Source organism: Nicotiana tomentosiformis, chromosome 8 (genome assembly GCF_000390325.3).
Source record: "Nicotiana tomentosiformis chromosome 8, ASM39032v3, whole genome shotgun sequence".
Lineage (NCBI taxonomy): Eukaryota > Viridiplantae > Streptophyta > Magnoliopsida > Solanales > Solanaceae > Nicotiana > Nicotiana tomentosiformis.
This window is the reverse complement of record NC_090819.1, coordinates 131,037,139-131,053,500: the sequence shown is the minus strand read 5'-3', so window position 1 is coordinate 131,053,500 and position 16,362 is coordinate 131,037,139. Positions and strand designations below refer to the sequence as shown.

The 16,362-nt window shown below is 35.9% G+C and overlaps 2 long non-coding RNA genes across 2 annotated transcripts in view; one reads left to right on the top strand and one right to left on the bottom strand.

The window, feature by feature from the left end:
* Nucleotides 1-14,340, bottom strand: part of LOC138896970 (uncharacterized) — a 67,381-nt gene extending 53,041 nt beyond the window's left edge. Inside the window, exons 1-2 of the long non-coding RNA XR_011410644.1 lie at nt 14,271-14,340; nt 8,053-8,129 (exon numbers count right to left, since the gene is read on the bottom strand). This is a non-coding gene — a long non-coding RNA (uncharacterized lncRNA). The remainder of the gene's footprint in view (nt 1-8,052; nt 8,130-14,270) is intronic.
* On the top strand, nt 4,951-6,689 carry LOC138896971 (uncharacterized). Its single transcript, XR_011410645.1, has 2 exons — nt 4,951-5,328; nt 6,427-6,689. It is a non-coding gene; the product is annotated as an uncharacterized lncRNA (long non-coding RNA).
* Nucleotides 14,341-16,362: the final 2,022 nt, after the last annotated feature.

The following is a 16,362-nucleotide window of genomic DNA, read 5'->3' as shown; positions in this document are numbered from 1 at the left end:
GTCCAAAGGAAGTAGATGTTCTTTGACGTTTGCTATGCCTTGGATCTTCTATACTTGGAGTATTTTCCTTTGGTTCTTCCTGAGGTCATTTAGGTCTTTCACTTAACGACTCATATTCAATTGTATACGAATAGATGCTTTCAAAGAATTCAGCATTATCTGATTCCATTACCGTAGTAATGTGAATTTCGGTATTATCAGATTTATGAACCAAAAACCGACACGCTTTACTGTTTGTAGCATATCCAATGAAAACGCAATCAATAGTTTTTGGTCCGATTTTAACCCTTTTAGGTAAAGGAACTTGTACCATTGCTAGACACCCCCACACTTTGAAATATTTCAAGTTGGGTTTTCTTCCTTTTTATTTTTCATATGGAATAAATTACGTTTTGTTGTGGGGTACTCTGTTGAGTATTCGGTTAGCTGTAAGGATAGCTTCACCCTACAAACTCTGCGGTAATCCGGAACTTATTAATAAAGAATTCATCATTTACTTTAATGTACGATTTTTCCTTTCCGCAATTTCATTGGATTGAGGTGTGTAAGGTGCAGTAGTTTGATGGATAATTCAATATTTCAAACATATTTCTGCAAACGGGAATTCATATTCTCTACCCCTATCACTTCTAATCAATTTGATCCTTTTATTCAATTGATTCTTCACTTTATTCTTGTATTGCTTAAATGCTTCAATTACTTCATCCTTACTATTAAGAAAATAAACATAACAATATCGAGTGCAATCGTCAATAAAAGTAATAAAATACTTTTTCCCACCTTGTGATGGTGTCTATTTCATATCACAAATGTCAGTATGAATTAAGTCTAGAGGATTTGAATTCCTTTCAAAAGACTTATAAGGATGTTTTACAAACTTAGACTCAACATATATTTAACATTTTGATTTATTACACTCGAATTTAGGGAATACTTCTAAATTAATTAACTTCCGCAAGGTTTTGTAATTGACATGTCCTAAACGAATATGCCATAAAGCATTTGACTCCAATCAATAAGAAGCTGAAATTTTATTCATACTGTCAACAACCATTACATTTAGTTTGAAGAGGCCCTCTGTTTGGTAGCCCTTTCCAACATACATTTCATTCTTGCTTACAATAACTTTATTAGAAACAAATACACATTTGAATCCATTCTTAACAAGCAAATAAATAGAAATTAAATTCTTCCTAATAGTAGGAACATGAAGAACGTTATTGAGCGTTAACACCTTGCCGGAAGTCATCTTCAGGAATATCTTCCCATAACCTTCAATCTTGGTTGTTGCAGTATTTCCCATGGATAGCTTTTTTTTGGGACCAGCAGTAGAGTAAGTCGTAAATGCTTCCTTGACAGCACAAACATGTCGAGTGGCTCCAGAGTCAATCCACCACTCCTTCGGATTTCCAACTAGGTTTCATTCTGAAAGCATTGCACACAGATCATCAATGTCATCATTATTCTCCATTATGTTGGCTTGTCCCTTTTCTTATACTTTTTCGGGAGACGACAATTAGGGGCTTTGTGATCGATTTTTCCACAATTGTAGCAGCTTCCCTTGAATTTCTTTTTGTTCTACTCTTTAGTCTGTCCAGAAGACCTCTTTCTCTTCTTACTTTTTGGAGTAGTCTCCTCAACGATATTAGCTCCCTTGATCGTTGAATTTCCACGAGACTTTTTCTCGGCTGTTTTGTTGTCTTCCTCAATCTTGAGACGAATCACAAGATCTTCCAACGTCATTTCTTTGCGCTTGTGCTTAAGATAGTTCTTGAAATATTTCCACGAAGGAGGCAATTTTTCAATCATTGCAGCCACTTGAAATGCTTCATTCACGACTAAACCTTCAGCAATAAGGTCATGAAAAATAAGTTGAAGCTCCTGAACTTGGGTTCCAAGAGTTTTGTTGTCTATCATTTTATAGTCTAGAAACTTGGCAACCACGAACTTCTTCAAGCATGCATCTTCAGTCTTGTACTTCTTCTCAAGTGCGTCCCATAATTCTTTCAAAGTATTCATCGCACTGTACACATTGTACAAGTCATCCTCTAAAGCGCTTAAGATATAGCCTTTGCAAAGAAAATCTGCCTGCTTCCACGCCTCAACAATCATGAATTTCTCGTTATCCAGCATGTACGCAGCAGGCACTGGAGGTTCTTTACTAGTGAATTTCTGCATACCAAGTGTGGTAAGCCAGAAGAACACCCTTTACTGCCATCCTTTGAAGTTGGCTCCGGAAAATTTCTCCTGTTTCTCTACCGGTGGAACAACAGTCTGGCTTGACGAGGCTATCCTCGTTGCCGCAACAGTCGCAGAAGAATTTCCGTTATCAATTGCCATTTCTCACTGTAAACAACAGAAGAATTCAATTAATGGCAAAACAAGAACAGTAAACAATATTGTTATTAACAAAAAAAACTGTATGTATAATAAATAAAACCGAAGTTTTTTATATACTGTTTCACAAAAAATGATGAATTTTTATGTTTTAAATTGTTTTATGAATTTCAATACTCTGACGAAGTTTTTTATATCTTCAAATCAGAATAATAAAATTCAGAAGGAGTAAAAAACAACACAGGTTTTAATCTCTACAAACAAAATATAGAATATAATAAATTAATTTCCTTAAGATTGTTATAAATATGTATTGCTGTAATAAATAATTAAACTTTTTGAAATATATAAACAAAACAGAAAGTTAGTAATACTTGTTTAACGAAATAAATTCTGGAAAAACAGTATAGGAATAAATCGAGCCCACTGAATACACAGTGTGTCCTTAAGGAAATTATTCCCCTCAAGTACCCGAGGTGCTGGAATATATCCTCCCAGGATAGAACGATTTAACTCACCGGAGTGTTGGTACCAAAATGCCGGTGAACAGCGAGCCACTCGAAGGCTGTAAAAACACACTGGAATTTTTGTGCAGAAGAAGATGAAGATTAGAAAATTTTGTAAGGGAAGATTCTGGGATTCAAAATCTATTTATAGAGTTGGTGGCATTGTTTCTGAAAAGGTTTGCAACCACAGGGTCGCGGGTCATGGGTTATTCCGGATTGAATTTTTCGTTAATTATTTAATTAATTAATTAAATAATTGAAATGAATTTTGTCCAAAAAGATTAATCAATCGATCTTTGACCGAATCCGAATCCGAGCGAGCGAGCGAGCGACGACGGCGACGAGAGGTTTGCCTTCTTCTTAACTCTTTAAGAGCTAGAAGAAGAGCAATTATATATATACCCATCAAAAGCCTTTTCTTCCTCCAATATGGGACAATGTCCCTTTGCCAAGGAAGGAAACTCAAATATTTCATTTTTCCTCCATTTCTCATTCACCCTTTTTAAGCTACATAAGCTTAAAATCTCAACACTAAATTCATATGACAGAAGACATATGGAAATGTAACAGATTACAGATCCACAAAATGTGCTAGATCAACAGAATGGTATTCATACACCATCAGAATTCTGAGTATCAAACCACATTTACAAATAATTAGAAGTTAAATTACTATGCATTCTTTCCCTTGATCGATGAAATATCAATTCCAATGTGGATGTCTGCTCGGGATACTTTCAGTCAATTTTTTGGGAAACAACACATGGGAACTTCACAATGAAAAGAAGCAAATAAAACCAGAAAAAAGGCTCTCAAACCTATAATGAATAAGATAACTATTAGCTAATACATACCTCTACCAATGGCAAGCGGTGCGGGGTGGGTTCTGCCTTAACCCGCAAAATTTCAATCTGCCCCGCCCCCGCCCCGCATAGCACTTTACCCATGTTCATCCGCCCCGCATCCCATCCACGTCTACCCGCCCCGTCCCGCCCAAAATATTTATTTTTTTAAACAATTGTCTTATTTTTATGTTTATTCATTTGTGCTTTCAATTATATTTGTATATATGCCATTGTCAATCTAAATTTTTCCTTTTTAACGGTAAGCAATTAAGTAGATAAGCATACAGAAGCTAAACACTAAGACTGAACATTAATAACAATATCTTTTGATATTTGTGTTTTTCTTTTTGCTTTATAATTCATTTAAGTATTTGTAAATTTAAGCTGGATTCTGTCACTATTTACAAGAAAGATAAGCACCGAAAAATTTGAAAGTTTTCACCGAAATCGGAAGCTAAATCACAGAATAAACCAAATTAAATTCTTAAGGTATTAATTGCTAGAAGTTAAGTCTACAGGTTTAGGTGATAGAACGATTTCAATACTTAATATGATTTGATTTCTATATAAAGAATTTGAATCTTCTGCATTCTATCACTGATAGAGAGCTTCGGGCTTCTGTCTTTAGAGGTAGAGCCGAGTGTGAGCACATAATTTTTGCCTAATATAAAATTACTCCTAAAAATTACAAAAACAAATAGCTTTAAATTATTTTATAGAATTTTTCTCTATTGTTTTACTTAGTTTGCTTTGTACGTACTCATGTTTGATGCATTTTTTAAGTTGCATTTTTAAGTCCTAAAGAAAACTCAAAAATATTTTGAATCTTTACATTTTTAGATCTTAATTGCATTTGTAAAATACTAAAAATACCAAAAATACATTAGTAACTTTACATGCATTTGTTAGCTAAATGAATTAGTTAATTGTTAGAAAAATAGGTCATTAGATTAATTTTGTAAATGTGTTGAAATTAGCAGTGTTAAATAAATTGGTTATTCTTGAAAATGAAAAGAAAGGAAAGAAAGGCTATTTGCCTTGTCATCAAATTGGGCCAGTTTGACCAGCAGCCTAGTCAAATCTACCCGCCCCAATTCAATTAACCTAGTCCTATACGGTCCGGTTCCCCTTTAACCCAAAACGACCCCGTTTTGACATCTTCAAATCCCCGCCGTTCATGCACCAGATCCAACGGCCTAGAACTCAACACCCCCTTTAGGTTTAATTGTCTGAATCCTTTCCTAACCCTAGAGACCCCATTACACTTCATCTCTTTCACCCCTCTCTCACCACTTGTTGTCTCCGCCGCCGGAAATCGCCCTACGGCGGCGGACAGTCTCCAAACGACCCCAAATCATCACCACACAATCCCTAGCCTCCCCTAATCACTAACCTACCATTAGTTTCCCCAAAATCCCTACCAAACTCGTCAACTTTCAGATCTAAAAATTCAGAAAAACTAATCTTTCCCTCTTCTGATTTCTTGGGTGATACCAACTCGTTGTGGTCTAGAACTTACGTTAATTGATTGCTCTTGATGAGAGAAATATATTGACGTTAATTTTAGCTCATTTCAAAGTCATCGAAATTTGACTGGCCCACCAGATTCCCATCGCTGGTTTGTTTGAGGTCATAAATAGGTAAATTCCACTCTCATTCCCTTTTAAATTAGTTGATTCTGGTCATTTTCCCTCTTTTTTCTGATTGGTTCGTATGAAATTTGTTGAGTCATTTAGGTCTATTAAATTTGTATTGGATTGAGCATGATCAATATCATTTAAGGATCAATCTCTTAGTTTTGTTGGTTCTGGTCATGTTTCGTTAATTGGGGAAGGATGGTCATATGGTTCAATTTGTTTGGGGCTGACAAAGGTAATTAGTGGGCCTCAGGTCCAGACTAGTATAGCCTGGTCTTTTTACTCATGGCCCAGAACCTAAGAAGATATAGGTTAAAAGGCATGGCAAAAATAGGGAAATCTTGCTTAGTCATTTAGGGAGTTTCTAGAAGGTTTAAAGTGCAGTAAAAAACAGGGGAATTGAGGTCATTTTAGTCAAGTATAGAGAGTAAAAGGGCTGGAAAAATGAGAAAACAGCTGTCCTTTTTCAGTTACAACAGGTGCCCTTCTTTCCTAAAAATCAGCTGACATTCCCTAAATTCACGCTGAAATATTCCCCATCAGACCCTCTCTCATTTTATTTTGAGCATAGCATATATCGTCAAGGCACTCATCATTCTTCTCAAATACACTCACAGAGATACACCGATCTTCTGAGAAAAAACTCCAGAATTCCTTCTTTATTCTTGTTGATTTATACACTGATGTTTTTAAAAAGGTGGTTAAGCTTCAAGCTGTGAAAGTTCAGACTCTATTTTGGTTCTTCACTGTTATTTCTGCTGCTAGAAATCACTGTTTTTCTGCTGCTAGAAATCACTGCTTCTGCTGGATTCTGCTTTCTTTCCTGATCTTATTTGTTCAAGTTTGTTGTTGTGCTGCTATTTAGGTATGTGCCTAATTAAATTGTAACTTTCAGTTGGTGTTTGAATGAAGCATAAGTCATGGTATTCTTTCCTATATATGATTTCATGGATTCAGCATGTTTCTTTAGGCTTCAAAGCTGCTATACTCTTCCTCTGTTAGTTTTTGATGTTAGCATGTGTTGAAGTTGCATTATAAATTGCTGAATGGTCGTCGACTAGTACATCATCTCTTGACAGCATGTTATTATTTGAATTGAAGATACGCGCCTGAAATGACACTAAGGATGGTAAAGAAATGGGTTTGACCACCAGTTGGTTAGATTCATTCCTGAAGAAGCTCAGTTCCATCAGTTTAGTCATGGGAGTCAATAGCCTCATGACTCCCTGTTTACTCATGTCAATATGCAAGAAAGATCGGATATTAGTTTGGTTGTTTTTGAAACTTTGAAGTTTAAATTGTAGACTAATGGTTGTAATAGCATCATATGAAGTTTGAGATTTTTAAAATTAGTCATTTGTAATCTGTGGTGTGTGTATTGTTAATTTTAGTTTTGTTACAACTTCAAAGCTGTAATTAAATCAAGTTTTCCACCCAAGTAGCTTTATCTTGTTTGCACAAATGTTCTGACTCTTCAAACTAGTTCAAGATAACGTTAAAGATTATAGTATGAGTCAAAGTGAAGCATAAAAAAAAAAATAGTTTGGTGAGTTTATTTCGTGCACAATATGATTAAATGCACATCTTCTGAGGCAAAATCCTAGGAACGTTGGTTTACATAATTAGAATCGTTGTTTAATGCCTTTATCTTATTCATTTTCAAAGTATAGCTTCCATATAATTGTAGTCGAATTGGTGTTATAGATTAAATTAGTGAATTGTTCAGTTGGTTCCCTTTAATTCCGGCTATTGATAAATTCAGGCTATTATAAATAATAAGGGCTAAGTGTAACTGTGTGACACTTCGTGAAGTGGACCTGGGCCGAATGTGAGACAGCTTTACCAAAAATGGATTCAACACAGAGAGGCCGCTCATAGAATGGCCCATTTCTCTTTAAAAGAGGAACGATCAAACAATTCTCAGGTTTCTCCGACGATTCAATTAGTTCACATATACATCATTTCCACAAATTCATATCCATAATCATGACTTCAAACGTAATCCCAAAGTAGTTTAAGAAAGTAATTCACGAACATTCGTAGTTTGCTTTATGCGCGTTTAAATAAAATGATCGTGACTATGGGTACGGTTCTCGTGTCATAGTCATGATATGTAATCCCCAAGTCGAGTGTGCGTTTCACATGGTGCGATTCGCAATGTGTACAAAAATAAACGAGTGCGCGACATCGCGACTTGTTCAAACAAATTCCATAAATACTAAAAGCGGTTTTTAAAAGTAAAAAATGCACGATAGGTTTCAAATATGCATTAAATCAGATAATTAGGCCAATTATTAATAGTTGAGCAACCGTGCTAAAATCACGGAATCTGGGAATGCCTAACACCTTCTCCTGGGTTAACAGAATTCCTTACCCGGTCTTCTGGATTTCGCAGACTTTAAACAAAGTCAAATTTCCTCGATTTGAGATTTAAAATAAACCGGTGACTTGGGACACCATCATAATTTTTTCAAGTGACGACTCTGAATTAAATAAATAATTAATCTCATTTCGAATAATGTCACTTTAATGGGAAAAACTCCCTTATCTTCGGAAAAAGGAGGTGTGACACCGAGAGGGGAACAAAAAAGACCGAAGAGAATTAGCACAAAGTCACAAACCTGCAACCGCACCCGCACCGCACAGATATTGCCCCGCACTGCCTCACTCCCGCATTTGTCTAAACCCGCCCCGCACCCGCACTACCCCATTACCATCCCTACATACCTCTGTGATGCAACATTGACAATGATAAGGATCTTTCCCTTGTAAATGCTGAGATCAACATCATTACCCTCAGCATCCTGTAAAAGTCAAATGAAGTTCAGTATTACAAAATCTTATCAAGATTACAGCTTAAACTGTATTATCCTGAGAAAAAAATACTCTCAACCTTAGTGTTATATAAATGAAAAAGCACTCAAAACCAATTGTTTTTAACTATAAAGAAACGAAAACGAACCCCATGTTTGGATAACAAATACTACAACAGACCTTAGTTTGTTGCGAGCCCTAAATGGATACCATATATCACAACTCTACACCTTCTACTTATCTTTTTTTCCAATGACCGGGGAATCCTCGGGGCTTAGTGCTCACTGCTCACAGTTCAAAATTCAATGGATCCCCTCCACCCTTTGTTCAACCTGGGGCATGCGTAATGCAATCTGGAAATCAGAAATGAGATGAACAATCTAGGAGTTGTAGAAACTCGAAGAAGGTGATAGCTAGGTCAGGGAATTAATCGAGATATTAGCTGAAGAAGTGAGTAGAGAGAAAGAGAGATTGATCTTATTGATGAAAATGATGATTACATTCACAATGTGAATACAATGTATTTATAAAGCGTGTAACTGAAGACTCAACTAACTCCTCTGACACTAACTTACTCAACTAACACCAGCAACTATGACTAACTTGTCTAACCAACTCTGCTACGTCGGATTCCAGCTCAACATTTTGCATTCTTGCATCAATACCCCCTGCTAAAGAACACCCTTGACCTCAAGGGTGAAATGAAGGAAACCTATGCTGTAATTCAAAAAGAAACTCCCAGGTTTCTTGAGAACTATCAATGCCAGTCCATTTCACAAGAACTTGACAAACAGCCTTGTTACCCCTCTTCACTAATCACCTGTTGAGCACCATCTCAGGTAGTGGACAATAAGGGCTAGATAGGTGAAATACAAGAGGATTGTTGATAGTATTTGGAATTGCCGAGCACTTTTTCAGTTTTGATACATGGAAGGTGGGATGAATTAGAACATCAGCAGGCAACAACAATCGATAGCATCAATACGATATGGACCAAAATATTTGGCTGCTAGCTTGTTGAATGGTCGACTTGCCACAGAGATCTGTCTATAAGGCTGAGGCTTCAAGTACACCCAATCACCAACTGCAAAGCTTTTGTCTGATCTATGTTTTGACCAAATCCCTCATTCTTTGTTGAGCTCGAGTAATATGAAATTTTAAGAGTTGAATGACAGCTTCTCGAGCAGCTAAGGATCTGTCCACCACTTTATTGGCAGCCTCACCACCTAAATAAGGGAGGTGAAGAGGTGGGTTTTAACCATACAAAACTTCATATGGTGTACCTTTGATGGTAGTGTGATAGGTGGTGTTATACCACCACTCGGCAAGGGGTAAATAGGATGACCATTCCTTAGGACTATCAGAACAAAAGCATCTCAGATAAGTTTCTAAGGTTCTGTTTAAAACCTCTGTCTGTCCATCTGTTTGTGGATGGTAGGCTGTGGATCTTTGTAGCTGATCCTTGTAAGGTGAATAATTCTTTCCAGAAGTTGCTGAGGAATACATGATCTCTGTCACTAGTCATAGTAGCAGACATACCATGCAACTTAAAGACATTGTCAAGGAAACACTGGGCCACTGAATGAGTAGTATAGGGATGGGATCAGCTCATAAAATGACCATATTTACTCAATCTGTCGACCACCACCAGAATTACCTCTTTACCATTGGATTTAGGTAATCCTTCAATGAAATCAAGGCAAATATCAGTCCAAACTCCATCCGAAATTAGTAATGGTTGCAATAAACCAGGATATGCAGCAACATCATATTTGTGTCTTTGACAAATATCACATTTACTAATGAACTCCCTTGTGCCCTTACTAAGAGACTTCCAGTAAAATAATGACTCTAGCTTCTTGATAGTGGCATACATACCTGAATGGCTCCCTTGAGTAGTAGCATGCCGTAGAATAATAATAGAATTCTTTAACTGTGGATCATCTCCAACCACTAGCCTGCCTTTCCATCTCAGTTGATCATTACTCCAGGTGAATAACTTAAATGGCTGCCCTTTCACTTTAGCAATAACCTCTTGCAAGTATGGATCATTGAGCCAAGTGTGATTAATTTGCTCCCATAAAGAATCATTTGGTGTTAATAATGAAATGGCTAAAAGCTCAGCTTCAGGTTTTCCAGATAAGGTATCAGCAGCCTTATTTTCTGCTCCCTTTTTATACTCAATAGAGAAATCAAAAGCCATGAGTTTAGAAATCCCAGCCACTTGGAAATCAGTGTGTAAATGCTGATCTAACAAATACTTCAAAGCTTTCTGATCAGTTTTAAAAATAAACCTTCTTCCCAGCAGATAATGTTCCCACTTAGTAACAGCAAATATGAGAGCCAAAAGTTCTCTATCATATACAGACATAGCTTGATGTCTAGGAGCTAATAACTTGCTAATATAGGCTATGGGGTATCCTTGTTGTATCAGGACAACACCAATACCCTTTCCACTAGCATCTGTTTCTACTACAAATACCTTAGAGTAGTCAGGCATAGCAAGTATATGAGTAGAGACCAAAGCTTGTTTAAGCATTAAGAAGACTTTTGTAGACTCCTCTGTCCATAGGAATCCATCCTTCTTCAACATCTCATGCAATGGCTTGCAAATGGAACCAAAACCCTGTATGAACCTCCTATAATATCCAGCAAGGCCTAGGAAACCTCTTAGTTGTTTAATGTTGCTAGGGACAGGCCATCGTTGGACAACTGCAATCTTTTTTCGATCTGTAGACACCCTTTCTGCACTGATGAAATAACCTAGATATTCCACTTTAGGTATTCCAAATGCACACTTAGAAAGTTTAGCATATAAATGATATCTTTTCATAAGATCAAATACAGCTTTCACATGATCAATGTGATCAGTCATGCTCCTACTATAGATCAAGATGTCATCAAAAAAAAAAACCAACACTGATTTCCTTAACAAAGGTTTGAAGACATAATTCATAAGGCTCTGGAATAAGGATGGAGCATAAGTTAATCCAAAAGGCATAACCAAGAATTCATAGTGGCCTTCATGGGTCTTGAAGACTGTTTTATAAGTATCACCTTCTGCCATCCTTAATTGGTGATAACCAGCTCTAAGGTCTATTTTTTAGAACACCTCTGCTACTCCTAACTCATCTAATAAATCCTCTATTATAGGTATAGGAAACTTATCTTTTATTGTTAGCTAATTTAGTTCTCTATAATCAACACAAAGACACCAGCTTCCATCGTTTTTTCCAACCAACACCACATGTGAAGCATAGGGGCTGGCGCTATGTTGAATGACCCCTTGATCCAACATCTCTTGAACTAATTTTTCAATAATATCCTTATTAACTCCAGGATATCTATAAGGCCTCTTATTCACAGGACATGCAGACTCAATGAGAGGAATTCTATGATCAAAAGAACCTATGTGAGGTGGTAATGTGGTAGGTAACTCAAATATGCTAGAGTATTGTTCCATTAAGATAGATAAAGCTGAAGGTATTTCAGTACCTTGAATAGCTTGTATATGGTGGCAGTGATTGCTCTCCTCTTCAGAACTGATTATTGTCATCATGAAGAACTGAGTATCCACTCCATTCTTCTTTGCTAATGAGTTGGCCTTAGCTGCTTTGAGTTGACTGGTGACACCCCTCAGTACATGATTCTTCCCTTGATACACAAATTTAATGGTTCTATTCCTAATATCAAATAGAATTCTTCCCAAGGTACTTAGCCATTGCACCCCCAAGACTATATCCACATTTCCTAGTGGTAAAAGTAAGAAATCTGAGGAGAATGTAGTACCTTGTAGCAACCATTGCATATTCTTACACACTAAAGTTGTTTGTACTTTCCTACCATTTGCCACACGGATAGATTGCTCTACTATAGGACTAGCTTTACACCCCAATCTCTTGGCCACCTCTAGATCAATGAAATTATGTATACTTCTAGTATCAATCAAGACTTGTAATGGTCTTTTCTCATGATAACCAGTCACTTTAATCGTTTGGTATCCAGTAACACAAGTAAAGGCTTGCAAGGAGATTGTTATAAATTCATATATTTCCTCTACAGCTTCTTGTAGTGATTCTCCTACCTCCACTTCATTTCTTGTATCTTCCTCATTTAATTCCACCATGAATATATGTCTTTTTGCTTTATAATTATGCTCAGGTACATACTTTTCATCGGAGAAAAAACACAACTCATTGGCTCATTTTTCATCCATCTCTGCTGCAGTCAATCTTCTACCAGAACTATTGCTATTAATTCTGTTAGGTTTATTAGGATTAAGTTCAAATGGTCTTTTGAAAGTGGAGCTTGGTATAGGAGGTTTTTGGGAATTCTGTAGTTTTGTTTGAATGGGAATGGGTAGGATATGATTAGGTGATCTAACAACAGGTTTGAGGCCCCAAGACTGAGCCTGAGCTTCAAAGACACCTTCCTGCAGCTTAGCAATCTTATAAGTTTGCATCAATGTTCTTGGTGATTGGATCTTAACAACTTTATTAAGTTCTGGCTTTAATCCTCCCAAAAAACAACTTATAGCATTATCATTTGCTAGATTAACTTCAGTCAATAACCTATCAAATTCAGCCTGATATTCTCCTACACTACCAATCTGTTTTAGATTTTTAATGGATTCCATAGGATCCTCAAATCCTTCTCCAAACCTTTCATTTAAAGCCAGCACATATTCAGTCTTAAGTAGGAAAAGCAACTGTATTCCGAGATCTCATATAAGATCTATGCCAAGCAATGGCTTCACCATCAAAATGAATAGAAGCCACATTCACCCTCTCATCGAAAGGGACTTCCTCCATAGAAAAGACATGGTCCATCTTATACAACCATGACCTCAAATCACTTCCAGAAAATCGAGAAAACTCCATACTAGAATATCGGGTAAAGAGAGTATTACCAGTTGAAGTAGAACCTATGTGCATTTCCCTCTGTCGATGAATACGAATGGGACCTGTTGAAGAATCACCATCAATTGAGGGTTCAACTCCAAATTGTGCTGCTCCTTTGTTCCTCTACTTCATAAATCCAATTGCTTCCTTAATTTCGAACAGCTCTTTATAAGTCTGTGTGTTCCTTTCATTCATGTTGGTCATACCTTCCATTAATTTCTGTAATTGATCCTGAATTTCTAAAAATTTGCTTTCCATTCCTTTCGAAGATTTGTCCTGAAGTTTATCTCTGCCCATGATAATATATCTGTGAATTGTGAGCTCTGATACCAATTAACGCAATCTGGAAATCATAAATGAGATGAACAATCTAGGAGTTGTAGCAACTCGAAGAAGATGATAGCTAGGTCAAGGAATTAACCGAGATATTAGCTGAAGAAGTGAGTAGAGAGAAAGAGAGATTGATCTTATTGATGAAAATGATGATTACATTCACAATGTGAATACAATGTATTTATAAAGTGTGTAACTGAAAACTCAACTAACTCCTCTGACACTACCTAACTCAACTGACATCAGTAGCTATAACTAACTTGTCTAACCAACTCTGCCACGGCGGATTCCAGCTCAACATTTTGCATTCTTGCATCAGTGTGCCTAACCACACATCACAAGTTACGCGTCGCGCAAACCATTATCTTTTTTCCTCTAGCTTTAAAAGGGTCCGAAGATTCTCAACCTTATTCATTTAACAAGTTATCCCAACTACCTATACAACATGTACTCTCTCTTTACACCAAACTCATAAATGAGTAAAATAATGAATTATCATTTAAATTGTTGCTTATCTGGGTTATTCGTATTCATACAAACAACGCATAATAATTTACAAACCCACAACATCAAAATGATGCCTCAAAACGCAAAACCCCTAATTCATAGACCAAAAAAATAAACAAAAGCATAAATGAAAACAAAAATGAGCGACCTTTACACAAAAGAAAACAAAAAATGAAAACAAAAAATGAATTATCATTCTCATGTTTTTCTTATGGTGGTGATTCATTTCTATACAAAAACAATGTTCGATCACTTACAAACCGAGAAAATGCTGCCACACAACTCAAATTTTAATTCAGAGACTAATAAAACAAACAGAAGCAAGATTTCTATTTATAAAAGCATAATTTAGGGGAAAACACAAAATTATAACAAAGTAAAAGTGCTGACCTTGACAGTGAAGTCATAAATAGATTGAGGCTTGCTAGATTGGCTGGCCATTGTACTATAATGTATCGTATTTTATTGTTCTGTATTGTTTGATGAATATAATGTTTGGATATATTATATTGTTTGTCGTTGTTTCATGATATCATGCACCAGCAATATGAAGAATAAATTTCCAATATTATAAAGAAAAATTATGATACGTGATAAATCTATATAATAATATAAAGCAGGGCCAAGACACGGTGAGGTGGCACTCTCCAAAACCAACATTTGCATTTATCTTCTTCTTTTTTCAGATTTTTCCCTTTTCTACTTTTTATAAATGATAAACAATTGCTTCTTTTAAGAAAATTCAATTCAACTTTTACCCCGAAACGTCACATTTATTTAATCCTCTTAATTTGGAGCGTCTTTTAGCAGAAAATCACTTTCTCACCAACGTTGCTATGGAGTGCCGTGCTTGTAACTCATAAAGGTTGGAATGTAACTTTGAATTTACCAAATTTTTGGGAAGTTAGTGGAGAAGAATAAGGTGACAGTGATATACATCCTTTTTCATCTACCTTACTAACAAATAACTCCATATTTACAGACTCTGTTGTGCAAGTATTGATCTTTTGGTTTTATTAGTATTTCATTCTGAGATACTGAATATTTTTTTTTCACAAAGGTCAGTGCTTTTCCTTTTCTCTATCGCCGCTTCTATTAGAATATGTTTCTTCAATATTGAAGACAAATTGCATTAAGCTTAAAGCCATTGTTACAATATGTTGTTTAATTTGCTTTTTTTTTTGTTCCATATATTTCCAAGTTTGATTGGTACACTTTGAAAAATTCTATTCTGTTATTTGATGTGATGATTTCAAATCCGGTATTAGTTCTGCATCGATTTTGTGGATAGATCTGTTGTTGATCATAATTTTTGCTTCAAATAGTGCTGGAGGATGGTATTGAAATTGGTTCAATGAGAGAGAAGATGGAAGTTTCATGTAACTTTCTGGAAGTATTAGCTAAATAAAAATGGGTGATTTAGCCCTTTTTCCGTAAACCGTGGGTCTGTTTGCTATTTTTCTTTCAAATTAGATTTATTCGTGAAGAATAAAGATGTCACACATATTTTTCTTAAGAATTTGGTCATTACCTTGTATGTCAAACTTAAATGGAGCTTTATGTCCTAATTTTGATACTCTATTTGCAATCTGAAACAAGAAGCCCAACCTTGCTTCTATTGTTTGCCGTTTGTATTAGGTACCAACGAAGGCTCGCTTTCTGGCCAAGATGATCAGCGAAGTGAACATCAAAGGGACTGATTATTGGCATCAACATCGTTGGGCTGTTTTAAAATTTAACTTGGGATACAAATTTAAGACAATGACGTGGTACTTCACTATTAAACATTGAATACGTCTTGCCCTTCCTTTTGATCCAGTTTGATGATCTAATAAAATTCTAATGATTTTCTTATGTTGTAGGCATCAGTAGTGTTGCCCTTGTCTGTTCTATTTAGATCAAAATTATGTTCTATTATTTGGTTTGTACTTTTTTCCTGCCTGATGTAATATGCATAATGATATCTGCAATATGAAGTTTTTGTGGATCTACTCTTTCCATCGGGCTCCAAGTTGTCTTTCTCTGCTTAACTACAACAGAAAGGCAAAGCAACGCAATAGAAAAGATGATTCATATAGTGCATTCATGTCGGAAAGACTGACTCTCTCTAGGTACTTTTTCCCTTTTTTCTCTGTTTGGGTTGGGTCACCACTCATTTAAAGTTGGTTAGGATTTTGCTGCTGATTTTCTTGCAACTTATTGAAAAGAAGGAAGTTTATTTTCTTGATTTGACATTTAGTGCTGAGATTAATGAGTTTTTTTATAAGTAAATGCTTATTCGCAAGCTATGCTATTAATTCATCCAAATTTAATTTGAGTATAAGGAAAAAAAATTCCCTTATGAGATAACAGCAAATGAATTTTCTTGGTTTGACGTTTAGTACACAGATTGATATTGTGATATACTCATTTTACCATGATTTTTGAGAAATTATGACTTCTGAATGAATGGTGCGGTGCACAAACAGGGAAAATGCTCCCA